General features: G+C 39.7%; 1 long non-coding RNA gene across 2 annotated transcripts in view; it reads right to left on the bottom strand.

The window, feature by feature from the left end:
- Positions 1–668: 668 nt before the first annotated feature.
- LOC119234541 (uncharacterized) overlaps positions 669–22,029 on the bottom strand; it is a 77,905-nt gene continuing 56,544 nt past the window's right edge. The window contains exon 5 of one of the 2 annotated variants that reach the window (XR_005122644.2): positions 669–833. This is a non-coding gene — a long non-coding RNA (uncharacterized LOC119234541). Of the gene's footprint in view, positions 834–15,728; positions 15,784–22,029 lie in introns of those variants that run through there. The other variant, XR_008550118.1, reaches the window with a different exon arrangement.

The raw sequence follows: 22,029 nt of genomic DNA, 5'->3' as shown, positions 1-22,029 counted from the left end.
ATATCATCTCTTACTGGAATAACGAAGCACTGTGGCTCTCCTAGAAGGAAACAGCACTAGGCTAAATGTGACAAGACTTCATTTGGGGTTTGTACCTTTAAAGTGTGAGGAGATGCCTACCAGCTGGGCACAGGTGATAAAGAGGTGTGTAGGGAGGCCTGGGGTTGTGGGTGAGCAAGAAGGCACATCGGGGAATGGTGGGATTGTCCGTGTGACCAGAGCGGAGACTGCAGGTGTGGTAGTAGGTGGAGGGGTGGGGTGCGGGACAGAATGATACCGAATGAGGGAAGGAGGTTTGCAGCAGATTCTACAAGCTTCACATACTAAAAGAAGGCATTTAGAATTTACCCGACAGGCAACAAGAAGCCAAATGGAAGCTTCCAGCAATGAGAAGAGTAACACGACCTGATGTTCTTTGTGTAAGAGCTCCCGAGAGCTGTGAGCAAGGAATGTTGCCTCTTTAGGAGAAAGTGGAGCAGGGAGATAATTTAGGATACGTGTGATTCTCTACGTGGGACAACAATAGCCAGCTGAAGAAAAGACGCTGGATTCAAGGAAGCACTTTGAGGGACTTAGCAGAGCAGAATGGAGCTTTACCTAAAAATTTCCGCCAGCGGCCACCTGCATGCCCTCCTTACCCTTCCAGTGTTGTCTTACCTGACATGGGCAGTTCCAAGGCAACTTGCTGAGAAGCCCAGGTTTTTAACCCAGTCAGAGGAACTCAGTTCTTAGTAAGACACCTGGGAGAAATGTCATTCTTCTTCCCTCCTGCATGGTGAGCGTTGTGAGCACAACAGCCCTGCCCTCACCTGCCATGTCACCTCTCACCGCACCTAAAAAGATCATTGAAAAGATCCCTGAATACATGAACCAAAATCGGTGACGAATGGTCATCAACACCTGAAACAAGTTACTTCAATATAAATAAAATAAATGACAAAACTGGAGTGCATACCCCGGCCCATTGTAAAAAGCATTAGATTAAAAATTGTTGCTAGAGTACAAAGATCACTTTTATTCTTTTATTTTGAGAGACAGAAAGTGACCCATTTATTTTAAGCAAGAAAAAAGCTCCTGACTTGTGCTCTGTGGAACCATGTGCCCATCCCTCTGTAGAGCTGAGGTGTATGTATTTAGGAAGTGGCCTATAATGCTGATACCTTGGCCTCCCAGTGACATACACAGACTGTGTATGGAGTTATAAGGTGTATTTGCTTCCAGGAGTGACAGTCCATGCCTGGAGCCTCGGGCAGGTAGTGAGCTCCCCATCCTGCAGGAGTAGTGGTCCACTGCCTCCTGCTGAGGTTACCACAGAAGCAATAGGCAACATGGCTGGCAGGGACAGTTGAGCAGGCTGGGCACTGCACAGGCCATCCGCTTGATGGCAAGTGACTGAAATTCAGGAGTCATGTCAAACTTGAGGGGTCTCTTTCATATTCACACTTTCATGCTTAGGTGGGAGAACAGGGTCCTGGATTTTCAGGTAAAAGGACTGAGATGATTGGAAAAGCATATTGCAGAGACCAGTTTCAAGGACAATGGCCCAAACACACCCATCCTGCAGACCGCATCACATCCTTTTTAAACTCTCTTCTGTTTATTTCCTCTAAGTAGTTTTCTCAAGCTTTATATTAGTAACATTGTTTGACCGTCTCTCTCAAACTTAAGTTGGCTGGTGCAGTTTTAAAGGGGCCTGAAAAGAAATTGGCACATGCCATGTCTTTAAATACCACTGACAGACCCATCTGTCAGGCATGGAGGGCATCTGGGAGAGGCTGTGCACCATGCTCATCTGGCCAACTGGTCAACTGCAGGACCCTAATAATTTTATTATCATCTACTAGATGAAACATCAGACATTACTTATGGATGAAACGAGGTCAGAAGAGGTCAGGAAAGACAAGAGATGAGCTGGCCATGACAGCTGGCCACGCCGCCCTGCAGGTGCAGCAGCCCAGCATCACAGCCGGGGCTGCCTCTTCTCACAGAGACAGGGTTCTGTCTGCCTGACCAACTGAGGGAGCAGCATCTCAGCCCCAGGGCAAGTCTCCTGTAGGAGACTCCTACAGAAGCAACTCTTCTGTAGGAGGCTGTGGCGAAGCAAGCCAACTCTGGTTTTGAAATAATGGAAGCACTAGCCTCAGTGTGTGCTCTCCTGGTGCGCGTCACTGCAAGGCTGGGGGCTCCACCAAGCAGCTATTAGTATGGTGGTCGGTCCGCAAGCATCTAGCTGAATGAAAGCTCGCACAAGGGCACGGGTGAAGGGATTGATGGCATGACTGCAAAACACAGGCGCCTGGTGGAGAGCAGGAGGGAGAGCTTTCTCAAAGCGGCTCTCGGGGCATAAAAAAAATCATTTGAAGCCTATCCCTTTGGTTGTCCAGTCAAATAAAAAGCTGCACTCCTGGGAGTGGGAGCACAACATCCTCTGCCTAATTTCCTGGAGTAGAAACATGAAGTTAAAGTTTCGTTTGAGAATGATCACAGGATTTACTCTGTCTGAACAAATATGAAACCACAAATGCAACCTTAAAACAAAATCACTTCAGCCTTTTATAAATTGCCCCTCACTCTTACTGAGAAATATTAATAAAGGGAATAGATTTAGATACTTAACTTTATCATTCATAAAATTTCTATTCTTGCATAAGAAAATAGCATATTGAATAGAGGGTTGATCTTCATTAAAGGTTGCAAAGCCCCCTTTAAATTTTATTCTGAATAGTGTCCCTATTATAGCCATGACTTAGAAATGCAAATATAATACACGTATTCTTTGTGAAAAATAATATTAACCCAAAGGAACTAAACAGCAGAGCGCCCACTCCCCAGAGTAATGCAGCCATTCAGTTTGGAGTCAAGACTATAAAAACATGTCTAGAGCTTTTACTGTAAACACAATGAGATTGAGACGTTTTCCTTCTGGAGAAGCAAAAACTGCATTTCTAAATTGTAAGCATTTCCATCATCTTCTCAATGCCAAACACAGCTTCCTTCTGTTGCACTTTAATGCTATTCTTTTCACAGATGAAAGTTTCATTTGTAAAAAACAAGAATACGAGGCTATGCAGGCATGGGAGCGATGGCTGGGAGGGACAGCAGTAGTGTATGCGGTCTGGGAATCCTTGTCTATGTCACCCTTCTTCCTTCCTGTGAGTGTAGCAAAATAATTGGCCAACATAATTAAATATGAATCTGCATAACTTCAGACTCTCTGAACGTGTGATCGGTCCTTTGATAGGCTTAAAGGGATGCATCACCCAGTCCTATATTCCAAAAGCAAAGCAGCAAAACCTATACTTTCTTTGATTTATGAAAAGATGCCTCTCCTGTAAGGAAGAAGCACATCCTTGATATTTCCTTAGGAAGACATCAGAAACCTTAGACTGTATCACAAATGTGGTGGGGACTTCTATTAGAGCCTTTCAATCCTGGTTGTCTCCACAATATTCATACGATCTTAGAAGGAAGACATTCTTAGCCTAGCCTACCAGGGAGATCATGATATCTTATCACTTAAAAAAAAGAAGCAAAAATCATCATGGAACAGTGATCAGCAGTTAGAAAATAAATCAGTAATATTTACTGAAGATCTACATTGGACAGAGAACATGGAAAAGCATAAACAAAATAGCAAATAGATTTCTTTCCCCAAAAGACCTATAGTCAAATGGAAGAAACATACATAAATAAATGCATATTATGGACAAACAGTATGTGAATCTTAGAAAATCTGCGCACACAAAACCAATGACAACTCTTTACATTTGTCCTTGCAGAAGCGAGTCACTGATGGGCTGGTGGCATTTGAGACAGTTTCGCAGTTGAGACTCCAGGCACAGAATCAGCTGGGTGACAGGATTGTCCGCAACATAAACTTGCTCATTTTCTGTCCAAGCATTTACTTAGTGTGAGATAGGGATAGGTTTCATAGTTTAATCATATGATAAGAGTACAATGAAATTAATCTACTAATTGATTTACTTGTCCTCCATTGACTGTTTCAACACATCATAAATTTGGTTTTAGCTAAAAAAGAGGAGATAGCGTGTAGACTTTTAATTAGCAGTGCTGAATAATGTACCTGAAAGATGATTCTTTGTGGGTTAATTGGAGGGAAAATTGACACATCTCTCTACTAATTTAGGGATTTTAAATTTAGGAGGCAAAGCATGAGAAAGCATTAATAGATTTATCCTCTTTAAGAATAACTAACAGATTATCTTAATTTTACTGTCCTCTGAATATTTTAGTATGAGACAGAAAGAAGCAAGTGTTAGATTCTGAGAAATAATTTCTCATGGAAAACTCTAATACTTACAACCAAACCTCACGAGCATCCCAAAGCAAGAGGCCAAAGGTCTACCTGAGGGTAGGGCTGTTGTCTGCTCTCTCTGATAATGACTTCACTCCCAGACAGTCCTGGCAAGCTCAAAAACACAGCAGGCTCCCAACAGAAAGAAGTGACTGATCTCTAAATTTAGTTTAAGAAATTAGGGAGCCAAGTTAATTTTTAATTGGGGTTTCATTCTGTCTTTAATAACTGTACTTACTGTTATGCAAGTGAATGGTCAAACAAGTTAAACACAGTTTTGACCACTTATTTGAAAAGTGGTGCGGTTTGATTTAAGTGATAAAAGAATTATTTCAAATCCATCTCTGCCAAGTGTGACCTGGTTCTTTAAAGTCTACTTTAACATTTTGCTATGCAATCCTTGGGGATATTATAAGAAATAATATGCACCTAAAAGGGTCAAACACAAAGAATAAAAGAATCTGTAGAGCCGAGGACAGCTTGCCATATACTATCTTAGTTTGATTCTATTAATCAGCAAATTCAACTAATTCTGATATTTCTGTAATAACTTATTAATACTCATTACTATTTAAAATTATAAATCTGGAACTCTTGATGTACCTTCTGAATCATTCATTCTGGAAATAGCCTACATGTGTTCCCCTGGTTTTATATACATTAATTAATACCACACTCCTATCCAAAAACAAAAAAATAGGATGAGGTGTTTGAGCTGGTGTGCCTTCTCTCTCTCTCTCTCTCTCTCTCTCTCTCTCTCTCTCTCACACACACACACACACACGACCTTTAAGCTAAAGGAGTGACTGTGCAGTAGAGGTAATGATTTTTCTTTTCCAGAAGTGTGGGAGTTGTAGGGAAACATGACAAGCGCTGTTGGACTGGGGAAGAAGAGAAAGGTCCTTGTCCAGGAGTTCAGATTCCCAGTTCCAAGGTCAAGGACGGTGTTTTCGTGTGTGTGTTTTTTGCCTGCACAAGGCAAAGTTCTACAGCTTCTCCACACTGACACCCTGAAGTTCTAATTCCTCTGGTCAGAAAAAAAACCTTTCCCTCAAACATCCCACACAGCCTGCACTTATGGGAGACGCTGATGATTTTTTTTTTAATTAAACTATTTTAAAATTAATTATTTTTTCTTTTATATATTTCTTACATTATTTTTCATTTTTGCACAATGTATGCATTTTCATCTTGGTTATAGTCCCCATACAATTCCCACCCCCGCTTGTTTTGATCCTACTCCCTTTTCCCCCCACTGTAATATGTCCCTGGTTTATAGTTGCTTGTTGATCTTGATTTTTACTTTATTATAATTAGTCTTTTTTCCTGGTCCCTTATTTAGGTTTTCTAGATTCCTGCTATGAGTGAGACCATCTGGTATTTTTCTTTTTCTTTCTGGCTTATTTTGCTGAGCATGATCCCTTCCAGCTCCACCCATGTTGCTGCTGAGACAGCATTGAGGTATCCCCATCAGGTATTACCACCATAGTGCACCCGCCACCAGCTAACCCATATTCCACCAGAACGGAAACACCAACGGGGATGGGGAAAGAACAAAGAGGGAAGGGGCACAGTGGTCGATGGTGACGCTGACATCTGAAGACCAAGCTGAGCACACACGACGGATCCCCCAGGGCACTGCCCAGGGACGAGTCTTACATAAGTTGAAAAAAAGAAACCCTGAGCTGGAAATATAGAGCCCACTCCCCAAATCTTGTCATCTTCCTTATTTCACCTGCAGCAGAAGAAACATCAACCACACAGTAACGCACAAAAAGTGCATTTTGTCTTCATTAATGTTTGACCATGTTTCTACAGTCATTTCTACAAGTCAAAATGTATTCGCACACACATTTTCGGATCCTGACACAGGACACATTTTTCATGACCACATTTCTGTTGTATAATCTGCTTTAAAACATGACACCATTTTTTTCGAAGTCACTTTAATTATCTTCGAAAGATTTTTCAAGTTGATGGTGTAAGAAGGGAGCGTCAGTTGTTTTTGTAAACCTGGTGAAACAGCTCAGTTAGTGGGTTCCCTCCTGTTCACCAGGCGTCCGTGTTCAGTAGTGAGAATTTCACTGGGTAAACACCCCGGCAGGTGGTGAGCAGCTTGAAATGGTAGAGAAAACTGGGAGAAAACTCTGTCCAGTTGAGACTGCTGCACCTGTAACTTCTTATGGTTGAATAAAAATGGGGTGAAAAACTGCAATTAGAAATCATGCAGGACACACAGAAAAGCAACTTCTGTGTCATAAAAGCAACGTGGGTTCTACCTGGTCCCTTCTGGGCTATGTAAGCTGTTTGATCAGCCTCTCTCAGTCTCTGTGGATGTCCTTATATGCGTCTAATTGAAGGACTCCTGTTCTCTTTTTATTTTTACTCTATGAAAAATGTATCGGAGATGTCTTATAATGAACTTTGATATGGTGAAATGATAATAATGTCCTAATTATATATAAAAATGTAATTACACTTGCTTCTATTATAGAAAAACTCCCTTTATAATGAAGTGTTATGTTGGAAAAAGATTTTCATTATAGGCGGACTCCTTTACTTGTTAATTTGAGCTCTGATTCATCATTTTAATATTAAAAAAGTTCTTTGTAAGTTACTTTTGATGTGTCTCATTTATGGTTCATTTCACTTCCTGGGTACCACCAGGAGTCCACATCCAAACTTCTTTGAAAGACACTTAAAAATACATCTTTCGAAAGGAATTCTTCTTTCTATGTGGTAGAACAGCGGCAGTCAAGAAAAAGATTTCTAACTTTCTATTTCCTTGAACTCTGAAAACTTTTCTTTTGAAATTTGAAAACCATGTTGAAATAAATATATATAAATATATATACACATAAATATATGAGTACATGTATATATATATATACACACACACGTGGTTTCTCAATGTTTATCTGACAAAGCTTGAGATAGTAAAATGCAAACTATTTAAAAATAACTTTTAGTCAATAATAAATTATATAGGTGACTTTTTGGCCTTAAAACAAGGTGGTTCCTTGAGAGGAACCTTGACTGCTGTTGTAAACCCAGAACCCAATCTCATCCCTGGCACATGCAGAGATCCATAAATCCTTGTTAAATAAGTGAGGGAAAGAACATCAAGAAAATCGTTATTCAACAAGTAAGCAAAACCATCACCGGGCTGATGTTTTCCTTCGGGTGGCCAATGGAACTTCCAGTTCCCTCTTGCCATTAAGATCTGCTTCCTGGTCACCCTTAGGAGAGCCTCAGGGTGGTATAGTGACTACAACCGCTCTGAATCTATAGTTTCTCTCCTTCTCCATGACATGATAAGAAGCTTGGGTTCATCTGCAAGTTTGGCTCTGGAAGGCGTCAAGGGAAAAGTCCCGCAGCACTCCATCTTCTACAAATGTCTCTTACAGGAACCTAAGCAGGCCACCATGTATCACCCTTTTTGGCCTTTTAATATATATATATATATATACCTGGAATTTATGCAGAAAGTTGATTCCAAAGTTTTTTTTTTAGTACTGTCCTGTCAATCTAACAATGTCAATGCAAGGATGGAATAAATAAGAACCAGGGAAGGAAGGAAGAGAGGAAAGCCAGGGTAGAGAGGGGAAAAAGAGACAGGAAGAGAGAGATAAAATAAGGAAATGGACCATGAGTTGCAGAGAACTTTTCCTGGAAGCTGTTTGAGTCCCACTCTTTGGAGAATTGCTGGAAGACATTTTAGCCACCTAATTCTTCAAGTAACTCATTAGGGTGATGAGTAGCCGCGCTGAAGGGGCCATGCCATGCTTGAATAACCAGGGGTTCCCGTTATCCTGAATTATTAAGAAGTCAATATTCAGGGGCCACTGCCCGCACCCTGGTCTTTGGCAGGTGGTGTCCTCTGCCTGTCTCTGGAAGGCAGCTGCTCATGCCGGGTCTCCCCAGAGTGTACAGTGGCCATTTGTTTCAATTTAGACAGGCGCTGTCAGTACTTTGTGCAGAACTTCACAGAAATATCTCCCACTAAATGCTTGAACCATCTGAGTAGCACCAGGCAGGCTGCTGGCTTCATTAATAATGCATTCATGCTTAGCAATAGGTTTAGACAACTGGTATTTAGAAGCTTCTTCAGAAAGAGTGGGGTGGATTTTTTTTTCACACCAGTTAGCTTCATTCTGTCAGTTCCTTGATGTTGACATTACATCCAACTGTGTTCTGAAAACCAGAGGTGCTAAAACTGTGTCTGGATTGTTCTTTCCTGCTTTCGAGCACTTCTTGATGGAGTTAAGTTGGGGGTTTGGCCTCCCTCGATTTCTGCCCTTTCTTTCAAGTGTCTCAAAATGCTTCCAATCACTTCACTCTCAACCTTATTTCATGGTGGCTCCTGACAATTAATTGGGCTGGCTCTGGGCACCCTGCTCTGCCTCAGTATGTTTCAGTGGCGCACGTAGGACTCAACTCTCTAACATGTATCCTGGGCATGGAAAGGTCATAACTATTTTTATTTTAGATCACTTACAGTCACAAAAGAAACAATGCACCTTACAGGCTTCTGGGTTTAATAACTATCCTTTAGAAGGACTACTGCAAAGTTTAATCTACTGGTTTGTTGCAACCTGTACTTTGCCAAAAAGCAGAGCCAATGATGGTACTTGGAAGGGCATCAAGACAGACAGAAAATCCATAAAAGTACAACAATATTATTTCTTTCATGCTGGAGCATGGAATATATCAATAGAACAACTTCTTTTCAAAATGAGGATTTCTCTAGATTTCCTTTCTAAAGCTCCTGTATCATTGCCACTTATCAAAACATATAACTATCCATTGAAAATTGATAGAGCTGGTATCAAAGTCCCATTTTAGTGGAGAAATTATATAGATGAAAGCTGAAGGATGTTTTCCTAGTGCCATACTCAGGGAAGTGTGATGTACATAAAAGAGACACACGAGCACAGATATCACCATCCTGACCACAGGCATGGAGATTCAGTTGCATGGACCAGTCATTAAAAATGTGTCACTGTGTTGTAATTTTTTCCTTATAAAAAATGAAATCTGGGCCTCCCCTGGTGGTGCAGGTGGTTGAGCACAGCGCTATGAATCTGTCCGCAGCCTCTGCAGCACCAGTTCAATCCCTGCTGGCCAGCAAGGGTCCCACATGGCACAGCAGACCTCTCCTGTCGTGCCCACTGCTCCCCTCAGCAGTGTATTTCATCAGTCTGCCTGTTCTGTTCCCCGCTCTGTCTCTCGTGAATCCTCTCACCCTCCCATGCATCTGGTCTGTTCCCCGGTTCTTGTATAAATAAATAAATAAATCTTTAAAAATAGTAAAATCTGTGATGTCTTTGTCAATTCATTAGTGATTTCATAGAAGCCACCACATCTCTGGCTCACAGATGGGGAAAATAAAAAGACATTTATTTAAAACCATTAAAATACTGTGCTTTGGAAGAATATTAGAATATATATGGACATATAGGTTCTAAAAATATGTATTATATGTATTATCTGTGTGTGTGTGTGTGTGTGTGTGTGTAGGGGGGGAGAGAGAGAGAGAGAGAGAGAGAGAGAGAGAGAGAGAGAGAGAGAGATTATCTATCTCTCCCTATCTAGTTTTTCAAAAGTTTTGGTTGATCCAGAACAAAATATTTGGAATTTAAATTTCCAAAGATACTTAACTAAATTTGTAATTTAATAAGCACAACCCTTTAAAATTGGTATTTTGATGTTGCCATGGTAGACTTGATTAGTGAATAGGTTTGCCTCTTACTGTTTTAGACAAGTTTTTTTAAGAGAAAGAAAAGGTTTATAATATCTTCCTCCTTTTTGTCCAATTTATACTATTTAAAAATTGAAAGTTTAGTTTTGTCTATATGATTTTTCATAAACTGACATCAATTTATTCAGCAAATTTTACCTCTTTTTTCCTGACAGGAATATAAGTCCTCCTCCAACAGAGGAAATCTCCTTGGAATATGTGTTCTTTGTTAATATTTGTGTTACTCAATGAATATGTATTCTCAGATGACACAGAGTTCCTCTGTTTGCCTAGGGAAATCCATAAAGGATGGTGTCCTTGGGTGAGAAAATTAGATTTATTTTAATTCAAGAGAATGGCTTACAGGAGGGAGTAGTCAACAAACAAATAATTGGCTTGTTCCCCTCACAACATGAATGAGGATTGGGAGTGGGTGTGAAATGGAGAAAAAGAAACACAAAAAGAATCATAAGAAGAGAGAATGGGCTGAGACTTGTGCTGGGAAGATGAATCTGCAGAGAAACTTCTGGAGAGAGATCAGCAGAGCTGGGATGTACAAAAAGACCAGCAGGAGCAGGATGTCCTAATAACCAATTGAAAGGCATTTTTCTGCTTTAACATATATCCTCCCTGCAGTTTTGACACATCAGCAATTGTCTGCTTTACCCCAAGGCTGGTATTTTGATCCGTAAGGGAGTCAGGGTGCTGTTCGTTTGAGAACAAAAAGGCACAATGGGCAGAGTTGTTGGAAGATCCAGGAATTTGGGACCAGAGAGTCCCAACTAAAGAGTCCCAACTTTCCTTGCTCACCCCAAACTCATCCCACAAGGGCATTCAGAGGTTCTCAGGGGAGCAGTCTCCCACTGCAGTAAGAGGGGGATGGGATGGTTGAGTCCATTTTCCTTGAATCACAAGAGCCTGGATGACCTATGCTGACATCTGACTTGCAATTGATTTTATAGCAGCATAGCATTCTCTGATAAATTTCCACAAAGCTTACGTAGATTTGGGAGTTTCTATTAAGATTTTATTAACTGTCTATTATAAGCCTAAAATAAGTCAGTTATTCATTGGAAACTTGTGATTTTACGGAAGGAGATAGGATGAAATTATATACCAACCACATTCATAGTATATGTATCTGTGCATGTATCAGAATTTTTTAAACTAATATAGCAAAATCAAAAATCATGCCAAAAGTCAACAGTGAGAAGTATTGTATACTCCAGCCTTTTCCCACTGTTCATTATCTCTTATTAGACTTTAGTAAAAGCTTCTTGGCTCCCTGTCTTCAGTGTGCTCATCACTAAAATCTATTCTTTATTTTGCTACTAAATTAATCATAATGAGACAGTTCTGTCTGGCATGGTGCCTGACACAAGATAGGGTTCCAGAAACACTTGTTAAACGAACAAATCAATCAGTTAATCTTTTCCATTCTCCACACAAATTTCAGTGTCTCATTATTTCCTATTATCTTTCTAACACTATGTCTCATTAGATCTCATTATTGCTAATTATGCTTCTGTGTTCCAGCCCTGATCCCATTCTTATCTTACTCTGTTCTCTTTTTTCACTTGCTGTGCCTCCATCCCCATTCCAGGAATTTGCTTATCCATCTTTCAAAGCCTTTTCAAATATCAACATTTCTTTCTCTCTAACCACCAAAACAAGAATGAATAGCTCTTCCTCCCATCTTTCATATAAATTCACTTCACCTTTCCATATAGCACTAATTATTGTTTACTTGATATTATTTGTGATCATAATATCTTCAATTATATACTGTAAAGGTCAATTGTATATTGTACAGTTATCTGAATCTCTTCAGATATCTTCTTCAGAATGGGACTTATCACAGTTTATGACATAGTGTATAGAATTTCTGAATGGCTAGGGAATCAAGTTTAGATGTTTTGCATCCAGGAACAATGCAGCCAAAAGAACAACAAGGGAATTGTTTGCATAGAAATCCCAGTTCCAATACCTCTTCTCAGTTACTGATCTCTACAGCACCAGGGACAAAACATAAAGTTTAACATCTTGATGTCTTGGGAAAAACCAAATGTTTCCATCAAAACATTCAATGTCCCCATACATGACTCCAAGATCATGTTGCTAACTTCCATTTTTAAAGTCTTATGCAAGTGTATTTGTGGCATGAAAGCTAGCACCCATGTAGAATTCAAGCTACAGGGGAATCTGAGAAATGTTACTTCCAGGAGTCCACCCTTTATAACACAGAAAGACATTACAGAAGTGGCTTAGAAGGGATTGATTCAATGTGCTATAATATATGCCACATTAGTGGGCATACTGCCAGCAGCACTCACTCTCTGGTCATCTGTGTGTCTCCCATTTGCCCATAGATAGTACTCAGTTGAAAATGCATGTGTGAGCAAATGCAGATTACATACCCAGTGTGCAAAATAATAGCAAAGGGGAATTAAGAAAGCAGAACGGGAGTCATAGGAAACCTTATTTATTTAAATAATTATTTTATTTCACTAACCAAACTACCACTCTTCACAATAGAGTAAAGAATTTAACCAAACACTGTGAAGAAGTCAGGGGCAGAGAAAGAGGGTCTTCTCCACCAGTTGCCTTCTTTCCTTTTGCTATTGACGAAAAATTGCTTGGATATCCTGGCACTGTAAGGAAAATAAAAATTTGTTGATTTTGCCTCAAAAAGTTTAGAAATTTTATGGAAACTAAACTAGACAACTGATAGTAAATGTCTCGTAGGCTCATAAATTACTAAATAGGGCCTCCCGGTGGCGCAGCGGTTGAGCGCTGGGTTGCGAAGCTGCCCGCAGCCTCTGCAGTGCCGGTTCGATCCCTGCTGCTCCCGGGCCACCAGAGGAGGGTCCCACATGGCGCGCAGACCTCTCCTGCCGCCCGCTGCTCCTCTCAGCAGTGTACTTCGGTCCTTCTGCCTGCTCTGCTCCCCACCCTCTGGTGAATTCTCTCAACTGTATGCCAAACAAATAAATAAAACATGCCTCTAAAAAAAAAAAAAAAGTTTCTATTTCTCTTATTTCTGCTCTTCAAAACCTATCTGAAGGAACCCTATCAAATGCCAAAGCAATTTCATTCACCAGTGAGGAACATAGATTTTGATAACATTCTTGAAGTTTACCTTTCAGAAAAATTCCAGCGTATAAAATAATGGGTGTTTTGCAGGTATGATTATTTAGACATCAACTAGTGATAATTAAAATTCAACAATGTCAAAGAACACTTAAATAACTCCATTCACCAGTAAATCATGAAGGCCATCACTGAACAAGGCAGAGTATCTCTTATAGTCAAAATCTCAACCACAGAATTCTGCTGTCCCCAGCTCCGTGCCAACCAACAAGCTATAGTTCCTTCCCCTTTTCCCCTTTTCTTGAGTTAGTGACAGACTAACTCACTCAAACGCCATGGCTACTAAGGGATTCAAAAGCACTTCCTGGTACAATAGCTAATGAAAATAATGGTCAATAAAACATTCCCAATAAGTGAACACAAATATTTCAAGGAATCATAAATATATTTTGGGTTAGTGAAATATTGCTTTGTAGGGAGAGAAAAGGCAGCCAATTTACCAAGCTCTGTAGCAATTCACTGTAGTAAAAAGTGATTAGGAACAAAAAGAAGCCAGCTAAATATCTGCCTGCGCAAACATGCCATGCCCCCAAAGCACTTAAAACCCCATCCTATATCATCTTCATAATTTCCCCAGAATTCGGAATAAACTATCAATAGACATGAACAATTAGGAAGGCAATGAGATGCAGCTATGATTCTAAACAGAGAGCAGTGCTGTACGATAGCAGCCAATAATACACTTCATCGCAAAGCCCCATGCCACTTGAAATTAAGAACACACACCTATCGTACAGAACTGGATTTCTCCATATGTGCCACTGGGCTGGTGTTTGGCCTTCAGCATGCAGGTAAACCCGAGTCTATTGAAGATTGTTTTAAATGTCCATTTAGAGTCATGGGGCTGGACGACTATCAGCTTCTGTTAAGTGACACAAGACCAAAGTCATTAGGGCAGGTTGCTTCCTAGTTTCCTGATGTGAATAAAGGTGCAGGTGAGCTGTCTTGTGAAGGTGGGGGGGCAGGAGGAACATGGAGCTTCTTGGGTGTGGACCAAAGTGGGGAGAAGAGAAATGCAGGAATCCAGAGCTTTCCGGCTTCCTTTGTGCCCAGTCCAGAGAAAGTTCTCCCCTCTGCCTCAAAACTCCTTAATTAAAAGCTTGCGCTTCTGCAGTGGCGAACATACTTCTCCACTCCATGTAACGCTCAACGACTCCACACGCTCCCTCTCTGTGCATCATTTTCGGTGGTGGTTGTGTACAGTTAAGAAAAAAGAATCCAATAACGTAAAACTATTTTAATAATTTTTAAAGGAAGTTTAAATGATACACACTCGATCAGGGTCGATGAAAATGGCACTGGTGTCGAAGGGCAACAGGTTGCTAATAAATACAATAGTTTAGGAAAGTGCTGTTTCTGTCATGGAAAAACTATATTCTGGGAAAAATAATACTACTGTAATTCATTTTTGAAAGCTATTGAGACTTCTTGGATGAAGAATGTAGTTATTAAAGGCAAAAGTACACAATATGTTGTAATGAAATGTTTGTGCTTCACACTTCATTAAATGTTTTGTGGGCCCCTGGGGAAATTCTATCTCTCACACACAGAAATAATGTTTATACAGGGTGGGATCACTAGAGGGAGTGCATGGAGCCATGTCCGAAGGAAGAATTTGCTGCAACTGCAGGATGCTCAATTTAAAATGCCCAGAGGAGACGCGAAAAAAATATGCTAATATTGATGAATGAGCACTCGAGTGTTGTGGTGACTTTGGTTACCTTGATATTTAATGAATTGCCATTTTTCCTTTACTTAATTTTAAAATAAAATTGTGTGGGTTTTGATTGAAGTGCAGGGTGATGGTTTGAATTAGTGGGATTAACTGAAAAAGTACCAGATTCCAAACTTGGTTGCCAAATATAGCCAGTAACACATTTTGGGCTTGCACATTCAGAAAGTTAGCAGTTTTGGGGGTCTGCCTATTGTGTTAACTTACCATATTTACAAAGTAAAATACTAGTAAAATTGCAAAGAAGTTCACAAAAGAATGAAATTCTAGCAGTACTCATATAGGAAATATAAAATGATATAGCTAGTAACTTTGTAAAGTCTCATGGACAAAGCAGCTTTAAGCGAGAAAACTAAAGTCATGAAGAAAGAAAACTCTGAAAGTTCATGCCTGTGAACACTTGGTTTTTGTTCATTGGAAGAGCTAGGTCCTCAGCAAGTTTTCCTTAAGAGGGTGGTGCCTGCCTGACCTCAGCTTACACACTGATGCAACATTTCTAAGGAAAACTCAGGGAAATGTGAAACAGAATCACATTCAGAAACAAAATCAGTAGAGAAATTTGAAAGACCAGCGGCATATATCCCACAGACCAGCAAGTAGAAACACAAACACCAAGATCCCTTTAAAAACTCTGTATGAGAATCCAAGGAAGCTTTCTTTTGCCTCAAGAACATCTTTTCCCTCCAGAAGTATGTTACCCTTAATGGCTTTCCCTATAGCTAGAATTTCAATTAGCTACTTTACTGCTTACGACTGTACTCACATAAAAAAGCAATGACTCCACTTCTCCTTCTAACTCATACTCTTCGAATGAACATCTGATTTTTTTTTTTAATTTCCAGATTCCTGTTTATGATAAGACACTAGTTATAGGACATGTAAACTTCAACTTGTAAGAATACAGCACTTGGGTTTCCATCTTGTTATAAAAAATTGATTCATTTATGCAATAGTCTCATTATGCTACTAAAAATAAATGCCACACAACAGGGCAGAGAAAGGAGAAGACCAAACTATAACAAATCTCTTGGCCTTTAATCATTTCAACCTGCTGTATTTAATAATTTAGTGCATTATGCTATTTTACATTATGACAATAACAAAATTATGTATTCTATTATACTCCATTATATAATATTAAGGCATTGTGTCAATAAGTTTTGAAAAACAAAAACATTCAAGCTCTTTGAAGAGTTCATATATGGAGGATTACCAATTGTTGGATATGGTACAATATCAAATGGTGTGTTCCTAATAGAAATTTCTAAAATCATTGACTAGAATACAGTGACTACAACAACATGTAGATACGTGGGCAGTTCTCTTGAAATACACACGAGCATCACCCCTGGGGCTATTTAGAACAAAATGCAAATGAAAGAAAAATAACTCACTAAAATGTCAGAAATCTATAAAGAACTATGAAATGACAAGAACTCAAAAAACAATTTGCTTCTTGGCAGCAATTTGAATTTCAGTTCCTTAGGTAATTTCAAGCACTTTTATATTTCTATAAAAGACATACAAAATCTGCTTTCAAATTACCTAAATCCCTAAATAAAAGTCAAAACTTAACCAAGAAGACTTAGGACTTTTTTTTAAAAGAAAATAATCATTCTCATGACAAGAAAAATATTTTTTAAACTATGCAATAGATGTTAACTCACTGTAGTAATCATTTTCCAACATACTCATATATTGAATCATTGCATTATACACTTAAAAGTAATACATCGTTACATATCAATTATAGCTCAATAAAAGTGGAAAAATAATCTGCCTATAAAAATGTCCCTCAACGTATGTGCTGTCCACCTGCACTGGGGTGGCAGAGCTGGCCCCTGTAGAACATTATTCTTGTCACCCTCTGCTTCTTAATTTGTATTTTGAGATATTGACATATTCCTAAACACCATCTGTATTTTGAGGCTGAAGAGGCCTTGATATCATGTGGTCGGACTTTGTGATGCACACATCAATCGGGGTTCAACCAGGAAGACAGAAAACGCTCTAGGTGTTGCGAATGGAGAATTGAATACAGGACACTGGTGACATGGGTGAGGGAAAGAAGCCAGACAGAAGGCACTGCAACGGTCCAGACAGGAGCAAGTGATGTGGGTAACAGTCCAAGCTGGTACCATTCCTGGGACAAAGGGACAAAGGAGAATGTTGTGCTGTAAGAGCCCAGAAACTGGGCCATTGAACAAGAGCTGTACAATGGAGAAGGCCCAACAGCTATCCTCTAGGGTTCACCAAAATAATGGATTGCGTTAGAGAAATTGGGACTTTTTAATCCAACATTGTGCACTAAGCCACATCTCAGAAGGTGCTTTTGCGCACCTTAAAAGTTCTGGTAGTTACATGGTCTCACTCATAGCAGGAATTTAGAAAATCTAAATAAGGGACCAGGAAAAAGACTAATGATAATAAAGTGAAAATCAAAATCAACAAGCAACTATAAACCAGAGACACACTAGGTGGGAGGGGTGGGGAGTAGGATCAAAACAAGGGGGGGGTGGGAATTGCATGGGGACTATAACCAAGATGAAAGTGCATACATTGCGCAAAAATGAAAAATGATGTAAAAAATATATAAAATTTAAAGAAAGTTCTGGTAGTTGAATGATGACTTGTCACAAACCATGTGAAAACAGATGGTGTTTAGGAATATGTCAGGCCCTTCAAGGTGTATTTGGGGTTTACTAGGGATGGGAGTGTTTAGTAACCATGTAGCTGGAAAAGAGACTACTCTGCTTTGGTGAGTAACTTCCTGCTCTCTTCACTGTAATATCTCATCACTCTCTGGCTTTCTCCCTCAGTTATTCCATGGCAGCCATAATAAAGATTCCCAGCATAAAACAATTCTAAAATTGCTTCCCTTTACTCAGAACTAGAGAAAATCACTAGCTTTATTAAGTTGGAATGACTCTAAATTTATGGTTTTCAATCTCAACTCCTAACGCCATTCATTTTACAAATTACTTGTGTGTCTTCCATTAACTTCTCTCACTTCCCGGGTGAGTTAGTCCAACTTCCTCTGTACTCCACACACTCTCCATTGCAGAAACTCAGCATTAGCTTGTTAAATAAGCATATTCAGTGAGGTAGCGCATCAGTTATCTATATGTTCTCCAACACCATTCAAGTAGTTGTCAGGGGACTTGCATTTTCCAAACATCACTTTAGTCAAGCTCTAGTGCAATGCGACAGTCAAGAAGAAAAGTTGCTGGCTACTGAGGATGTAAAATGGACACCTGTTACTTTTGCCTGACCAGTGCCTAGTCCTCCTCTTTCTCAGAGCACCACACACTGGCCAAACAAAGACCCGTGTGTCTCACCTATCCATGTTGGTCATAGTATCTGACTCAGGGCTAGAAAAATGATTTTATCACTAACAGAGTGATTCACTTGGAATGGGCTTTACTAAAAAGATTAAGAAAGAGTCTCTCTCTTTTTATCTGTGGTTGCTAAGTAGATCAAACATAAGCCCAGAGCTAAGGGTGGGGATCCCTTTCCATGAAGGTAGAGTCAGCAGGATGAAGCCTATTTTTGTTTTTTGTTTTTTTTTTTTTTTTTATCAAAATGGAGATGACCATTTTTAAACATTTTATTTTTTTAAGATCAAACAGATGTAAAGAGATAAAAAGGTGAGGAAGATAATGAGAGAGGCAGGAAATTCATACATTATAATACACACATGCATAGGGACACAGACACATACAAGATAGTAAAGTGTATGTCCTGTGAGAGGAAAGACAGGAAAAAGCAAGGAATGGGTGTCCCTTCTTGCTATATAAAAATCCTATCCTTCCTCTAACATGATAGCTTAAACCCTCTGAGGGACAGGGCAAAGCACATGGGCATAAAAGAATGAATGAATCAATAAAATTGGCCCAATCATCCTCTACCATTTCTCATATATTTCTAAAATGGTTATCTTAACTTCTCTGATTCTGGCATTTTAAGGTTTTACATAATTTTCTGTGAAGCCTATTTTTGAACACCTGGGTTCAGCCATATCTGGACATCAGTCTTGGGAACCAGTAAATTTCCATCTTCATTAAACAGCTAGAATTTGATTCTGATTACTTACAACCAAAAGAATCCCAACTAACTCAGCATCTCCCTATTTCAGAGAGTAGAGAGCAGTAAATAGTTTGTATCCATGGGGGAAGTCAGACAAACAGGAGTGACGTGTGATGGAGGTGGTTCAGAGGATGAGTTGTATCTTTCAGAAGTTTTACAGTCTTTCACAAAACTTAATCACATTAAGTTCTTGTTAATCTATTTAACCATGTCATGCCCTATTAGCTGAAATGAATATTGTAAAATATGGTGTCATCTCCTTTGTTGCCTGCAAAAATGTATTCTTCCCCGAGTGTCTGCAGCCAACTTGAACGTCCATCTCCTCGGGCAGGAGTTCATACTTGCTTTTAGTATTACCAGGGTCCCTCTGTGTCTGCTTGTGTCCTGGTGAATTCTTCATTCTTTTCATGTGTTTCTTTTTAAAGCTGTTTTAAGGTTCATTGCTTCTTGACCTGCTCGGCCTTGCTGTTCTTCTAGCCCAGTCTAATTCCCCAGTTGGGGCTTCAAGACTCTATTACTGCTGTTCTATCAACAACCCCCAACCCTTTTCTCCCCTTCCACCAACATTTGGCTGCTCCCTGACCACATTCAGGGTGCAAAAATGTTGGAAGTGAACAGTCAGCCAATCTACAACTCCCACCAAGCAGAACAGATAACAGAACTTCTTTGGAATATTTTTCCATGATGTGCTAACTAAGGCAACTAAACTCCAGAAGAAACCCAAATAGCAACACAAGAAGAGGGTCAAGGGTTAACTGATACTAATGGAATTATTCACAGTGATAGTCCAGACAAAACATTACCTCCCAGATGATAAAAGTCTGCATATCATTATGGGAAGGTAGGTCTCCCTTGGAAGGAAAATCCTTTTATTTGCAATGTGGCTTAATAGTCCACATTCTGTCTGCTGGCTGCATTGACTGCGGTAAGGGCAACAAACCACAAGCAGAGTTTATAATGGCAACGTTAACCACAAAGATGATGCTTATTCTACATCTATGCTAATAAACTCAAGGCAATATTTCACAGTTCTTCATCTTTTTTTCATATTATAGTAGATTGATCCTTTCAGCAGGAGTTTTAATGCATTGTAAACCTATTCGGTGGTAAACTTTAAAAGCATTTAATAAAAGGAATGTGGAGCAAACACCATCAATGAGCAGGGTTCGCCTTAACGATCCCTTAACCTGTTTATTGCTATCTTCTGCTTCCTAGAAATGATGGCTCAGCAAGTCCTCAAATCAAACTGGGGAAAAACAAAAACAAAAACAAAAACTAGAGACTTTTTGGAGCCAAAGTTCCTTCATCCCTGCAGGATAATGCTAGCCTTCCATAATAGCCAGGCTGAGGTTTGTTCTCTTTCATCAAAAGGATCTTTTAGAAGGACTTTTGTGGCCAAAGGCGCTGTGCTGTGTGAGCATTAGGAAATGCACGGTGTGTGTGGGAAGAGAAAGCCCTTGTCCCAAAAGCTATGACTTCTATTTTCCTCCTTACGAGCTGTCCAGGGATGGGAAATCTCCATCAGACATGAGGCCTCTTTGGAGAAAGCATTTAAAAAGTTATCTCTAGACCACATTCAATCACAGAACAGGCAACGTAGGCGCTCTTGGGGGGAAGCCAGGCCGGCCATTGCTGTCTGCGAAATAGCCAGTGGCGAGTTCTCACCTGAGTGAAAGTTGAGGAAAAAGAGCTCCTGCTTCCCAAATAGGAAGCAGCTTGCTCTGAGAATATCAGGGTGCCCGATGCTGGCTGCCTTCCGTGTTTTCACCTGGCTCCGTCTTTCCCTTTGGTAAACACACATTTCTACAGACAGAGACATTTTGTTGACTTCTACTGGAAAGATCTACACAAAGGTGAAGCAGAACTATATGGAGCAAATGAAAGTAGAACCCGGGGGACAAACTGCCACTTTACAGAAGTAAATATGACAGACTTAGACCCACAGGAAATAGTTTTATGGCAAAGATTTTGTCCTTTCAAAGAAAGAACTAGGCATTTTATTTCTCAAAATGAAACCTTAGGTTAGTTAAACTATTGCCAGATGCCTGGTGAAAATGATTTTGTCTGTAGGGACTCTGTGGTTGCTCTCTCATGAAAAGAAAAATTAACTTTCAATAAATAAAAAAACTTTAAATCCATGTTGGCAAAATTATTCTTACATTCTAGTTCTCATCAAGGACTAATATATATCGAATGCTTGAAGGTTTTCCATTAAACTGTTTCTGAGTTATGAGTGACCCAAACTGTAAGAAGCTTGAGCAACTTGAAGGGAAAAAAAAAGACATCCTGTCCCTTAGCTAAGAATTACAAACCTTCTTTACATCTCTGACAAGTCTTTCCACACTTCCCCCAACAATTACATGGACCTACTAAGTGCAAAAGTGACTACTAAGTGCTCAAAACATATGATTGTGCTAAAGCATTTCGATACTTTTTCTTCAGAAAAAAGCAAGTTTTATGGCATGAGGGCTGATGACCACATAAACTTTGGAAATGTCGAATTGGAAATATCTGCAGGACGAATGGGGGCCATGTTTATTAGGCGACTGGAAATTTGGTCAGTAGAGTGAAGCCAGAGGTGGCGGGGGGTAGGGGGTTGTACTCCTTTGTGGTGGGATGGAATCTAAATACACTGCTAAGGAAATTAATTAAAATCACCACAAAGAAACTACTATTTGAATCGTTTATTTGGAATCTCTTCTAAAGTGGTAAATATACTTGCCTTTGCATTGTTCCACAAAATATGTTGGGTTCTCCCCTCTGCCAACCCAGTAAGTGAAGAACTGGGGCGATTATATAAGCTTTTTGAGGCTCTCTATCCAGGACCAGGAGGTCTGATCTCAGGCCCAGGAAAATAGAAGTGCCCAGGAAAGATTCCAGGGGAGAATGGCCATCGGAGATGGAGAATTTTCTAAAGTGTTCATAAGTACCAGAGATTTTTTTTTTTTTTTAAAGCTTCCTGCATTTTTATTTTTTTTTATTTTTTTTTTTTTTTAATTTTCTAGA

This window comes from Talpa occidentalis, unplaced genomic scaffold, assembly GCF_014898055.3.
Source record: "Talpa occidentalis isolate TD23 unplaced genomic scaffold, MPIMG_talOcc4v2.1 talOcc4.8, whole genome shotgun sequence".
NCBI lineage: Eukaryota > Metazoa > Chordata > Mammalia > Eulipotyphla > Talpidae > Talpa > Talpa occidentalis.
Note: the sequence above shows the minus strand (reverse complement) of the source record. Positions and strands in the feature narration are given on the sequence as shown.